The sequence below is a fragment of the Ochotona princeps genome, chromosome 17 (assembly GCF_030435755.1).
Source record: "Ochotona princeps isolate mOchPri1 chromosome 17, mOchPri1.hap1, whole genome shotgun sequence".
NCBI lineage: Eukaryota > Metazoa > Chordata > Mammalia > Lagomorpha > Ochotonidae > Ochotona > Ochotona princeps.
Window position 1 is genome coordinate 49,829,628 of NC_080848.1, and position 12,801 is coordinate 49,842,428.

Below are 12,801 nucleotides of genomic sequence, written 5' to 3' on the forward strand. Positions count from 1 at the left end.
TATCCTTCCTTCCCCTATTGGAATCTGGGAAGCTCCCTGAACGATGGACCTGCGTCCTCAGTTTGCTTTTCCGAATTTCCTCACACTTGCCTCACACCTAGCTTTGTGACTTTAAGCATACCAGCCCTGGACCGGGTGAAAATGAGGTATCAGATTCTCCCTATGAGGGAGGGGGAAGCAACAGTCTGAGGTCTTCAGGGGAACACAGATAAGTGAGTGAGATTGGGGTTGCAGGTCTTCTGACAGGTGCTGTCTCACTTGTTGATAATGGTACATCAGGACTTCCTCCAAGTGGAAGGAGAAGACAGGCAGGCACCTCTTTTTGCCTAATTGTCACTAATCACAGATGTTTAGAAACAAGGAACCAGGAAGACCTCCCACGCACAGAGCTGGCCAGGAAGCACTTGGTCAGATTATCAGTGGCCAAAGGATAAGAAGTGTTGACTTAGCTGTGGGAGGGTGGATCTGGGCTGATTGGTTAAAAAAAAAAAAAAAAAAAAAAAACCAAAAAAACGAAAAAAACAGTAATAATGAAAGAAGATCTCATGCTTTTAACTGAGGCTTGGGTCCTTTCGCAAGCAGTCTACAAGCTTTTCACTTCAACCTTTCTGAGGATTGTAGGGGACATGAAATTGAAAGGGAGGAGGGGAGCATGACATTTCCTAGCACCTGCTGCTTGTTAGCCACTAAGTGGAGTTCTCTACCTAGGCTAAGAAGCACCCTGGGGTTAAATGAGAGGCAAGTGGTGGTGCTGTAACTACACAGGGAAAGTTAGAAATTGACTCTGTTGCCTAGGGGCACTGTTAGCAATAGCCTGGAGGCCTGAGCTGTGAACTCAGATTTGTCCCCTGTGTAAGCATTCTAAACTACCAAACCATTTCCTGTGGTTGGCCAGGGTCCCCAGCAAATAGACTCTGACCTGGGTGGATCTGGGCGTGACAGGCTTATCTGAACCAGTCCTACAAAGGAGCAGGGGCGGGCAGGATTGAGTCTGAGAAATCCAACTGTGATGTGGGCTGCAGTAAGGCCTCCACAAATCCTAGTGCGGTGAGACCCATGAAGCTTAGGAGATACTAGAAAACTCAGTCATCAATTCACAAATACTCTAATGCAGCATCAAAAAAAATTTTTTTTAACAAAAAATTTATGATGAACCAAATAGCAAAATTTTAGAAACAGACACAATCCAACTGTATGCCTTTTTCATACCAGTTTTATAAGATTGCATTAACATGATATATACCTCGTTTACTGGTGCTGGGGAGGGGATTGGGTAACCCTTTAAATTTCTGTGTGCAAGGCGAGTGCTTCAACCACCTCGCACTACTCCTGGCTCTGAGTCCGTGCAAGCTCTGGATCCTTCGGATTTGTCTGGCGATGATGGCAATGACCCTGGGCCTTCTCACTCTCTAGCCCCGGAGCCCACTTATGAGCCTCACAAAGCCCCTAGGAAGACAATGCAAATGAGTGAATTCTGTGGGGCTGACAGCCACACTCCCCCAGCAGCTCTGGGGTCCTGCATCATCCACCCTCCACCCTCCTCTCAAATGAGTGACAGCACATCTCGGACTTGCCCTTACTGTGCCCGTCTTTGAACTAGAGGCCAGACTTGCCGTTAGGTTAGAACTCCTGCAGAGGGAAATCTGTTTAGAGCACGTTGCCTCCAAAAAGATTTCCAACAACATACCGTTTTTTCAAAGATGTCCAGGCTTGGAAATAATCCCATGTTGATTCAAAAAAGCAGCGCATGCTATTTCCATCTGCAGAGGTCACTACTATGAGGGCCAGAGGACAAGTCTCAGAGAGACTCCAGGCTTGGCCAAAATGTCTAGTCTTAAGTTGCAGCGAGTTCAGAAGTGTCTGAAGCCATTCAATTTCAGTCTCCAACTCAACTGCCCATAGCCACGTTGATAATGAATTTGATTTCAGTGGATTTCCTTCATGTTCTCATGGAGTAGGTTTCCCTCAACCTTTTGGAAGCAGATATCAAATACAGACATGTTCATCTTACTGAATCGTGCTGGGAGCATCATAGCTGAGGGACAAAAGCAGAGATGAATGGATCAGAAATGAGCCAGGGATGCCCTTAGCAGGTGCCATGAGAACAAGGACACTCTTGACTGGGCCAGTGAAAATGTTGTTGCTGGGGACCTGGGGTGAGTGAGAGGTGGCTGGCTGAGTTGGGCTTTTAGAAACCCTTTCTCAAAAACTCATTGGTGTGCTCAAGTGGGGGCAAGTACAGGGCAGGGCTTTGAGAATCTGGGGCAAGAGTCTTGGCTCTGATTGGGATTCGCAATGAGGTTCTATGGGCAGGGAATTTCCAGCAACATCTGCCATCACGTTGTTAAGATGAGCCCTTGCCACCCAAGCAGGAGATGCAAGTGTTGGTCTAGGAGCCTGGCTTCAGCCTGGCTCAATCAACCCTGGGTGCTGTGGCCACTTGGGGAATGAACCAGCAACTGGACATCTGCCCCCAACCCTCCCGTCTCTGTCTATGGGCCACGCTGCCTTTCAAGTAGTTTTTTTTTTTTTTGAGATAAGAGTTAGTTCACGTGGCTGACTTAGGAAAGTGCTCAGTATGAAGAAGCATCTCGTTCATGCCCCACTGTGCCCGCTCTCTTCTCTAGCTTGTCCTTTCTTGTTCCCTTTTCTCTGTTTTCCTTTTGGACCCCACCCCAAACACAAAGCTGATCAGTATGTTGAGTGTATTATTTAAAATACAGTGTCTGATCTAAAATCAGGTAAAGGAAGGCTCCTTGGTCTTCTCTTTTATTTCTGTTTTTTCCCTGTCTGTGGTCTTCAAATGAGCTTTTCCCATGGCTGTGTATCTCCAAATAGAAAACCTGGTTCCGGGCCTTGACCTCTCTGCTCATTCCCTCGCCATTAAGCCTATGTTAGCATTCTCCCACCCTAGCATTACCTAGATCAGACTTCCAGCGGCCTGGCCCAGCCCATATGGGACCATTTGGGTCGCAATAAAGCATTCTCATTTCATGAGAAACCTTGCGTTCATTCTGAGATGACTTCAGGAGGGTAGCGAGAGGTTCTTTTTTTAAAAAGTTATTTTTGCCTCGGAACACACCATTTCCACAAATAATGAGTCTCATCCAGAAGGCTGTCTTGGGCAGGCCAACTCACAGCTGGTGAGACAGTAACTATTTCCTCTCCCTGGCTTCCCTCTTTCACAGCTGCCTGAACCCCAGAGTCTCTGAGATAACAGAGTCTAGAATAGGCTGACAGCGTGGTAACTAGTCATTGCTCTGTGGCCAAGTTCTAGCCAATGAGCTCCACTGGAAGTGGTGTTGGGGGATATTTTGTTCCCATTACGATGGTCCCTCCACCCGGATGGGCTCTACATCTGCTGATGGAGAGCAAATAATTCAGGGGAAAAAAAAAAACTATACCTGTTATAAACATGTACAGATCTTGTTATTAAAAGCTCAGCTCCTGGTATCTAAAATTTTTGCTTGTCTGTTTTTATTTGTGTATTTGACAGGCAGAGAGACAGAGAGAGAGACTGAGGCAGAGCTTCAGTCCACTGGTTCACTCCCCAAAGGTCTGCAACAGCCAGAGCTGGGCCAGGCTGAAGCCAGGAGCCAGGAACTTAACCCAGGTCTCCCATGTGGAGGGCAGGGACCCAAGGACTAGAGTCTTTGTCTTCTCTCTCCCAGGGTGCACGTTTGCAGGAAGCTGGATCTTGAGCAGAGGAGCCAGGACTCCAACATGAAACGCAGGCATCGCAAGCACCAACATAATCTCAGCTTGATGTGTTTGTCCCCCTGCCTTACTTACCGTTATTCCCTACCTTTAGTTAGGGAAATCTCACCTACAGCATGATTCATGGGCCACACAGAATAACCAGTTTTAAAATAATTAACCTGCTTTAGGTTTATTGACTTCAAGTCCTGCTGTGGTTGTCTTGGCAGTGTTCACGTTTGCCTAGCATTAGGTGTTGGGAGCCATGTGGAGATGAGGTGCAGCATACAGGATGCACATGGCTTATAGACAAGTGCTACATCATTTTTCTAGAAAGAATGAAGGTATCCTCGCATTTTGGCACCTGCAGCAGGTTGTGGGATCCACCTTTTTCAGTTACGGAGGGACTGGATGTATTTGGAATGCAGTCTTAATAGATAGCCATTAGTTACCTAGGACCACAGGGTAACCTTGTCAGTGGAAGCCACCAGCTCAAGACAGCACAGAAAAAAGCTCAATATCTGCTAGCTGCAGACCCAGGTTCCACCACAGCTGCCCCAGACTGCCTCCCTGTGGGCTTTTTTCATGGTCAGATAATGATTTTGAGGGTTTTCCAATTTAGCAGCAAAATCTAATTCTAACCCATATACTATTCATCTTGCCAGGCCAGCAGAGGGCTGTCTCCAAGCCTGGGTGATTACCCCTCACGTGTTTATTGATACATTTACCCATGGCTAATCTTCCCATCTGGCAGCCTTCCAGGCAGGCTGTAACACCTGGCTGATGGAATGTTGGAGCTGGCACTGCCCAGGAAAGGCTCAACTCAGAGGCTGCTCCTGAACCATCAAAGAGGGTGTCTGGAGCTGTAGCACTGAGCCAACATTTGTCTGTCTTCTCTGTCTCTACCTGAGTTTCTGCCTAATGGGTACAGACGTGCTTGGCTCCTACCTCCATTGCAAATGTTCTAGATGAGAGAAGGACCGTGCATTTTATTCTTTTCAATTATTATGTGAATCAAATGGCTATTTAACTTTTCTGCAACACAAAACAAACAGAACTTAAGGGCAAAGTCAGGTCTGCCACAAATGCAAAAATACAATAAATAAATAATAAAAAAAACCTTTTTTCTCCCCCTCCTCTCCTGGATGTTTTTCTAGTGACTCCTTTTGGAATGTTATTTTGAACTTACAAAGGTTCTTTGAAAAAAAAAAAAAACTTTGTGTATTTCTTTTAAGCATCCCTTGAGAAAGTCAGATTTAAACTTAGCAAATGCATTGGCTTTTAAAAAGCACTTTCTTAAAATAGTCTATGTAAATCTTGGTGGGAAATCTTTAAGGTGCCCCAATGGCCAGAAATAGAAATGTTAATGGAAATGCCATTTGGGATGACACTGGTGTCGACTCCATTCAGATGGACCCAATCAGAAAAGACGGGCGTTTTCCAACTATGCCTTGTTGACGTCTGCCTTTAAGGAACCCCAATCGAGGGAAAATAGGAAATCGATGCAAAAAAGAGAGTAGGCAATTGCAATATAGTGTTTGACAAGAGAGAGCCCAGACGCATGTGTGTGAGCCCATTATTGTGCTAGCACCATTGTCATTTTAACAGTTTTCTGATGCTACCTCATCTTCCCAAGATATCACACACCTGATAGATATATGAGGCTTGGAATGATGTCAGCTTCCCCCCTCCCCCTAATTCTTTTATTTGTGTGTTAAAAACTTGAATCGATTGGAGGAGATTAGTGAACATTCTAGAGAGTGAGGCTTAACATTTACTTAAAAAATGTTAACCTCTCATAAAAGCATAAAAGCATCGAGAACATCTGAACAAATATCTGAGTACAGTAACATAGACATATTGACACACAGATGTCACTATCATAGTTCATATCATTTAAAAAGAACTTGATCCCCACAGGACAAAGGATCAAAGAAAGGACAGAAAATAAGCAACAAACACAGAAGTTACAAGATGGAGAAAGAAACCTTCACTGTCTGAGTCATACTCCAAAAAGTAATTTTTGAGGAAATTAACATACTAGGTAATTACTTCAGAGGCGTTCCCTGCTCATAATTTTTGAAAAGTGAAAATAATGTATCCAATAAATTATCTTTAAATATTAACTAAAACCTTCATTACACTTGAAATAATGAAATTCCTCAGGACTTAGCTTTTTCTGACTACATCAAAACACTGTGGCAGGCCACCTAGTAAGGAAGTTTGGGCTCACAGTGTCTTTCGACAGTCCGGGGCAGACTGAGTGTGTCCCACACCCTAGTTATCTGTTTCATGGCAGGTCTGTAGGAGACTGAGGCCACAGAGGGTCCAAGCTACCTGGGAACCCAGGTACCTGAGCCTCTGGGTGCTTGGCTTTCCAGATAAGCTGTCTGAAGTTTGGGTCTTTAGCAAGCTGCTGGTCTTCCCTTGCCTTCCTCTGTCAGCTCGCTCCAGGGCAGTCCCTATCCATAATAGTCCCCATCACACAGGTCTTTATGAGATTGCTATGCTTATTGCAACACTCATCGAAGTCCTCTGTCTGTAACAGCACCTGGGAGGTTTCTAGAACCTTTATAAATGTTGGGATTAAGAATCATACATCCCCCCTAAAGCTGACTCTCTTTGCTGACTGAACACTTGATGATAACAGTGGTCTTCATCCATTGCTCTTGCTGTAAGAAAATTTCAGAGATGACATAACTCATAGAGGGATTGAGGCTTGCTTGGCCCATGTTGCTGGAGGCTGGGAAGCCGGGAGCATCTGGGAAAGGCTTTCTTTAACTGCATCACCATAGGTCAAAGGGCATCGCATGGTGAGTCAGAGCAAGTGTGCTGTGCGGAACTCTGGCTGCTCTCAGAAAGTTCCTAACATCAGATTCTAATTCCCTCCCCAAAGCTCCCCACTCCTCAAATGTCATTAATACAGGAGTTTGGGGTTTATGTGTCCAAATCATAGCAGTGACTATTCCTGTTGATCTGCTCTGTTAGGCCATAGCAAAAATTGTATTGTCCTCTTTCATGTTCAAAAGTGTTTCAGTTTGCAGGATATCTCACATGGTCACCCTGCATGGAGGCAGTGGGCAGGGGGGAGGGTACCTGGCTTTGTGGACCAGAGATGGTAGTGAGCACACATGTGTCTAGGGACATTGGCGGAGAGGCACCTGTCATAGAGTGTGTTGTTGTTAGAGAGGAAGATTCCTAGTTCAAGCTCCTCCATGCGGAGACTCCGACCTCCCCCATCCTGGATGTGGTGTTCATGAGGGTGGGACAAGAGCCTGACCTCAGAGGTTTTTAGCTTCTTCTTCCTTTTTTTTTTTTTTAAGATTTATTTATTTTTTATTGCAAAGTCAGATATACAGAGAGGAAAAGAGACAGAGAGGAAGCTCTTCCACCTGATGATTCACTCCCCAAGTGACCGCAACAACTGGTGCTGCACTGATCCAAAGCCAGGAGCCAGGAACTTCTGGATCTCCCATGTGGGTGCAGGGTCCCAGTGCTCTGCGGCCATCCTTTCCCAGGCCACAAGCAGGGAGCTGGATAGGAAATGGAGCTGCTAGGATTAGAACCGGAGCCTGTATAGGATCCCTCCCAGCGCGTACAAGGCGAGGACTTTAGCCACTAGGCCACCGCACCAGGCTCCAGGTTTTTAGCGTCTATCCAATCCCAGCTGTTGAGACTAGCTGGAGAGTGAACCAGCCAGTGGAAGATCTCCCTCTCTTTCTGTCACTGTTCCAAGTGAATGACTTTGGTGCAAAAATATCTTGAATGATATGAAAAGTCTTCAAAGCATTTGCAGAGAACTCATACTTTGAAAAAAAAAACCCTGTGAATGGATTTCAAATACACTTATTTTGAACTAAATACACTCATCTTTTCATTCCATTTCCTATCCACTTACTGAAGTGCCCTTGTACTTGACTGGTGAGGAATCCCTTGCTTCCCATCTCTCTCCAAGTTCAGTTTCCCCCCTAAGACTGAATGAAAGCCAGAAGACCCTGTTAATCTTCTATGACTCTCAGCTGTATTTCTGGGAGTAGCAGACACTCATGCCATTGGTCAGACACTCCCAGACACTCATGTCATGGGAGGACCAGACACATCATGCCATTGGTCAATGCTCAGCCCAATGCTGCTGCTGCAGCAGCCAAGTGTCTGTGCAAATGCACCTGCTGAGTAGGAACATTGTGAACCCCCTAGGGAAGGTGGTTTTGCACCTCCAGGTGCAAGTCTGTGTTCCTGGACTTGATTCATAGAGCCATTGAATGAACTACATTACCTGTAAGCTCCTTCCCCAATTGACTACAGAAATGCCTTCAAGGTCTTTGTCCCTACAACCATGGGCTGCTGCCTAGGACTCACAAGTGTCTTTCTTGGCAGCTGCCTTCCTGTTCTGTGGTTTGGGCTGTGACTGACTGCAAGTCCTTGGCCCTTTGATTAATAAATGACAACCTGAGGATCCCTTTCCTTTGGTGAATCAGGTGGACATATCTTCTTTGTCACTAGTGCTTCTGGAAAAAAAAACCCAACAGTACAAGTTGTGTGTATTTGTGGTGTGCATATGATGAAATACATGAGCGTTACGGCCTGGCTAAATGGAGTTGGTTGACATACTAGTTACTTTATGTACTTAACCGTTTTCTTGTGGTGAGAACACTGGACATCTAATCCCTGGTGGATTTTCAAACATTGCCATCCGGAGTCACAAGGTTGGATAATAGATCCTTTGAACTTGTTCTTTCTGTCTCTCTGAAGCTTTGTGCCCCTTTGATCTCTATCTCCTCCTCACCCTACCCGCCCCCCAAATCCCAGGAACCATCACTCTTGCCCTCTGATCCCGAGAGTTTCCTTAGAACAATTTTTTTTTTGCACCAAGATGAATGATTAAAAAAATATTTTGAAAGGCTTCACCTCAAACTGGGAGGAAAAGAGAGAGAGGAAGTCTGGCATTTACTCACAGGTTCACAGGTTCACGCTCTAATGTCTAAAGGGCTGCGACAACCAGGATGGGGACCTGCTGAAGTCAGGAGTCAGGAAGCTCCTCCACGTCTTCCATATGGGAAGCAAGCACTTGCACACTTGGAGCATCTTCTTCTGCCTGCCCAGGCACATGAGTCGAAAGCTGCATGGAAAAGTGGAGCAGCCAGGACTAGAACTTCGATATAGGATGCCAGCACCAGAAGCAGCAGCTTAAGCCACTGCACAATAATACCAGCACCGAGTTTGACTTGGTTAGATTCAATCTGTAAGTGAAATCACATGCAGTTAAATAAGTGTTTCTGTGCCTGGTGTATGTCACACAACATAGTGTCCTCCACGTGGTCATCAACGACAGGATATCCTCCTTTCTTAAAGGTTGTAATATCCTCATGTGCTGTCGCTTGGGGCATTTGTGGGAATCAAACCTGGGCAAACCACCTGTGCCTTCATCCTATTCATGGCCCAGTGGGGAGGCCTGGCAGAAGTCTGAGGAGCTGTAAGACTGGGTGAGTATGCCATCACTTTTATTTTATAGCTTCTCATTTATGCACATTTCCAAGACAACTCTGATCAGAGAAGAAACAATATTGCATCAATCACTGCTATGTTATCTTCAACACTCACTCTTTAGTATCTGTTTCAGCAACACGGAGTTTGGACATTTTGCTTTGGATGTTCGGATGTCAAAAGAGTAGACAAGTGGTGGGTGGGGGCCGATCCACTTGAGCCGCCTTTCCACCCTTAGCCGTTTGGCTCCTGCAGACTGTCTGTCCCCGGGTGAGATTGCTCAGCAGCTTACACACCTCTGAGTTGCCTGGGGAAAAAGCTAAGATAAGGAGGGCTTCTGTCCATTTGCTATGACTCTCCGAGTACACCCAGGACAGCACTGTTTGGGAACCCACTTCTGGTATCACCATCGAGGTGTCAGCTGTCCAGAAAACTGCCGAGAGAAATTAAGGCTGAGATTAGCTAAAAGCAGTAGGGTTCTGGGGAGCCCTTGGCCAGGGCAATGGTGCACTGAGAGCAAGCCACGCCACAGTGCTGCTGGTTTTGTTTTGTTTTGTTTTGTTTTGTTTTTTCCCCAGAAACTGCATTCTCCTCTCTCTTGAGGGGTGCCGAGAATCTCAGAGCCAGAGGTACAAGGATGCCAAGCCTTAACTCCTTATCTGCCACAACAGAGATGAATCCCATGGGTTGTTCTAATGCAATCATGGAGGGAGAAACAATACATATTTTAGGAATGTCATGTCCCTAATAACTAAGAGATATTGTACTAAGACTAGCAGGCCTTGAAGGTAAGATACAGTGTAGTATGTATCTCTACCTCTGAATAAAAGATGGGCTCCCAATGAAACTGTTGAATGTATCTTGACAGTGAGATCCTGGATTCTATCATTGTCTATACCTACAATGTCAGGATGTACTAAAATAGCAGAATGATGCACTTGTGACTGTGAAGGACACATATAGGGGGAAAACAGTAAGGGAGATTGGGCAGGGTGGAAGAGGAAGTCCCTGAGCCTTGGGAACTGTATTATGAAAGAAAAAAAAAAGAGAGAGTGATGACATCCTGACATCCCCACCCCAGCCTCCAAGGTCAGGAGGCTGCAGCGTATTTGTGTATTTGCTGTGTTTTATGCTTCCTTTCTTGCACCTCAGCAGTCTCCTTGCCTCATTCCACTTGTCCTCCTCACACAAGAAGATCTGCCTGAGTCCTGCAGAGTCCAACCACATGGCAGTGTGGGAAACAACGAGGCGATTGCCAGGGGCTTAGTAAGTGAGAGGGGAGTGTAGGCGAGATGCAGAGGAGGTTGAAGGCAGTGAGACTAGTTGCATGATGCTCACCCTAGGTTCAAACCCATAGGACGTGCAATACCAAAGTAAGCAGAGAATTGTGTCTGACAGTGCTGTGTCAGTGCAGGCTCACTGACGGTTGCAAACAGGCTAGGTTGGTGGAGGTAATGATCATGGGGTAGGTTCAGCATCTGCTGGAGGGAAGGGGGGTAATTCCTTACCTTCTATACACTCTTGCTACAAATCTAACATTTGTGCTTAAAAATTCATTTAAAAAGGGAGGAGGGGAGGCTGGAGCAGTGGCTCAATGGGTAATCCTCCCCTACCAGTGCCAGCATCCCATAGGGGCACCAGTTCATGTCCTGATTGCTCTATTTCCCATCCAACCCCCTGCCAAGGCACTGGAAAGCAGTGGAGGATGGTTTAGGTCCTTGGGCCCCTGCACCTACATGGGAGACCCGGAAGAAGCTCCTTGAGCCTGGCTTTGGATTGATTCAGTTCCAGCTGTTGTGGCCTTTTGGGGAGTGAATCAGAAGATGGAAGATTTCTCTCTCTCCCCCTACTCTCTATCTTCTTCCAAATAAAATAAATAAGTAAATCTTAAGAAAGAAAGGAGAAACACATGTAAAAGGTCTTTGCTTTCATGGAAAGTAAAGGAAGCGTTTTTGTAGAATCAAAAGCAGAGCGAAAATGTGAATAGTTGCAGAGAGGAAAGAAGTTGAGGAGTGTCCTGCTAGCATGGGAGGTCACCAAGAGGAAAGATGTTGAGGAATGTCCTGCTGGCACGGGAGCTCTGGACTTTGGTCCTTCCAGGGATGGACACTACCTTCTGTTTCCTGAATTTGACTGTGATTTTCTGTGGCCTGTGCTCATGAGAACTGGATGCCTGTCACTGCATGCTCCCACCTAGGCTGCAAGATCAGCGAGGGCATGAAAGAAGTACAGAGAAATTCAGATAACGGTCAGCGTATGAAAGGCTCTCATGAAAGGAGAATGACAAAGATGATTTGGAAATCAGAGTTCTCCAACTCTTCCTTAAAGACCCTGGAACAAAGCACAACACCCTGAAAAAAGATCACACCAGGGGAATCTATGCTGATTTTTGTTTTTTATAAGAAAACTGAATGAGTGTGCTGGCATCGTGGCACAGTGTATTAAGTAGCTATCGGAGCATCAGTTCAAGCCCCAGTTGCTCCACTTCAATCCAGTTCCCTGCTATTGAACTTGGGAAAACAGTGGAGGATGGCACAGCACTTGGGTTCTGACCACACACGGAGGAGCCGAGGATGTGCTTCCGTGCTCCTGGCTTCAGCTCCAACCATTGTGACCACTTGGGAAGTAAAGCAAAGGATGGAAGACCTCTTTCTCTTGTCAACATGCCTTTGAAATAGATAAAATAAACCTTAAGAAAAGCAAGCAGAACCAAAGATCCCAAGCAAGCTTGAGTCACTGACCTAGAATAAGCAATGATTCATGTGACAGTGCTGGGAAAGATACCTGCCCCCATCAGAAAAGGTGCCTGGTGAGCCTACATTCCTCAACATCTTCCTTAAGTAGCACAAAACTCTTCCCACCTTGCAAAATCCACAATGGGAAAGAATTAAAACAGCATCAACCCTAGGCCTTTTGCTTTATCCTGCCCATTGAGCTCCCTGGGGAAACTCTTTGTAGCTGTAGAACCTTGTTCAGATGCAAGCAGTTAAATGGACTCCACCCATTCAAAGCAACTCCTACCTGAGTGCTACACAGAACAGTCTTCCTTCAGCTCTGTGCTTAGCAAGCCAACCTAACAAAGGGTACTAAAATATTGTCAAAATGGGGCCTGGTGCGGTGGCCTAGTGCCTAAATTCTTTGCCTTGCTTGTGCTGTCAGGATCCCTTATGGGTGCTGGTTCTAATCCCGGCAGCCCCGCTCCCCATCCAGCTCCCTGCTTGTGGCCTGGGATAGTAGTCAAGGACCGTCCAAAGCCTTGGGCTCCTGCACCCACATGGGAGATCCAGAGGAAGTTCCTGGCTCCTGGCTTTGGATCAGTGCAGCACCAGTTGTTGTGGTCACTTGGGGAGTGAATCATCAGGTGGAAGAGCTTCCTCTCTGTCTCTTTTCCTCTTTGAATATCTGACTTTGCAATAAAAATAAATAAATCTTTAAAAAATATTATCAAAATAAATGAGAACATTGAGGGGAGTTGACAAATGCTTTCAAAGGCAATTTCAATGTAAAAATTGTGTGTGAAAAGCATATGAAACATTCAGAGAAATTTGAGCAGAGCTTGATATGAAATGAGTTGAATTGCTGTTAGATTTTGAACATGCGTGGAGGAGACATAGGGGAGTT